Source organism: Cyprinodon variegatus, unplaced genomic scaffold (assembly GCF_000732505.1).
Source record: "Cyprinodon variegatus isolate N-32 unplaced genomic scaffold, C_variegatus-1.0 Scaffold49, whole genome shotgun sequence".
Lineage (NCBI taxonomy): Eukaryota > Metazoa > Chordata > Actinopteri > Cyprinodontiformes > Cyprinodontidae > Cyprinodon > Cyprinodon variegatus.
In genome coordinates, this window is record NW_015150502.1 from 819,225 (window position 1) to 820,818 (window position 1,594).

General features: G+C 32.5%; 1 protein-coding gene across 1 annotated transcript in view; it reads left to right on the forward strand.

Moving 5' to 3' along the window:
* The first annotated feature begins 1,020 nt into the window (after window positions 1-1,020).
* LOC107082278 overlaps window positions 1,021-1,594 on the forward strand; it is a 15,812-nt gene continuing 15,238 nt past the window's right edge. The window contains exon 1 of the mRNA XM_015370878.1: window positions 1,021-1,042. The gene's annotated coding sequence lies outside the window, so the exon portion shown is untranslated. The remainder of the gene's footprint in view (window positions 1,043-1,594) is intronic.

The window sequence follows — 1,594 nt, forward strand, 5'->3', positions numbered from 1 at the left end:
TGCACAAAGATCTTAATTGGTTGTTGGTCAAAGATAGATTGTTGTATTCATTGTTAATTTTCATAAGAAATATTTCTAATTCCAAATTTCCTTCTGTTTTGTTCAAGCATCTTTCTTTCAGTGTAGTAAATCATCAGTACAGTACTAGCAACTAAGGGTAATTTCACTTTACCCATAGTGAGAACAGATGCCATAAAAAATACTGTTGTGTTTAGAGGTATGAAAGAATGGAATAACCTGCCAAAACATATCCTGCTTGCTAATAATGTCAATAAATTCAAATTATATGTAAAACAGCATTTATCAAAATAATATAACTAAATGTTTATATTTATATATGTGCGTGAATATGTATGTATATGTGTAGGTATGTTTACAGGTGTAATAGTAGAATGTGTTTTATATTTCTCATATCACGCCCGCACGAGGGTACATATGTACGTTAATATGTGTATATATTGTATATGTATTTGTATATGTCTTTGTGTATTTTCTTTTTCTTTCAAATATTGGTTGTATTCTAGGTTTTGTTTTTAATGTATATATTTTTTCAGGACCCCAGGAAGAATAGCTGCGGCATAGCTGTAGCTAATGGGGATACTTTGAATAAAACTAAAACTAAAACATCCAATGTCTAAAAAAGGCAGAAATATACCACAACCACAAATCTTCTGAGAAATTACTTCACACCAAAGCTGACAGGCTGGACAGAGAGAGCATTAATCATAGAAGAAGCCAAGATGCCCTTGGTGATTCTGGATTAGTCCTGCAGCTAAGGTCACTTTGTGTATGTATGTCATGTTGTTTTAGTTTAAAGGTCCTTTTGAATTCATGGAAAAACATTGTATTTATTTGTGATTTGCATCGGCTACTGTACTTTACCCAGTCCTAAAACAAACATGAAAATTCAATGCAGGTGAACTTTACCATCACTCTTCAAACAGTTTTGGGTATAAATTCCTTTCACCTTTTGCAGGAAGAGAAAAAACAAGCAGGACTGAAGCTTTGTTTTAATATTTTGTTACTATTCTGTTCGTGTCTGGTGAGTAATTCCATTAATATATTATTTAATTATGTAAGCTGGGGTTTTTCTATTGATCTGAGCACGTACTCACAAACAATACTAAAAGTAGCACTATGTGACATAATTTTAAGAAAAATCTGAGATACTCTTAGGACTTAAAGGTATAATTTCGATGAAGATATGCTAATAGTGCAGAGGATATTCAGTAGGACTAGGGCCTTAAGTAGAAAAGATGGTGTTTTCAAACTAAACATGCTTGGAGCATCAGGAGTAGCTGTTCTACACGTAAAGTCTAGGGTGGACGCACATCAAGGAGCATCAAAAGGTCCTGCATTCACGCTGTTCTGTGCAGTGCTTTGATCATTTAAACATTTACACACATTACTCATGTCACAAGCAATGCTTTGGCCCTTTGCTTGATGTGCATTGAGTATGGATGACCATTCCTGTCATAATTAAAAATACATTAAGAAATAAATATGAAATCATAAATATGAATTGTTGGCAAAATAATTGATTAATAAATTTGTGAGCTATTAAATGCTTTATTTAGAGATATAAATATATGTT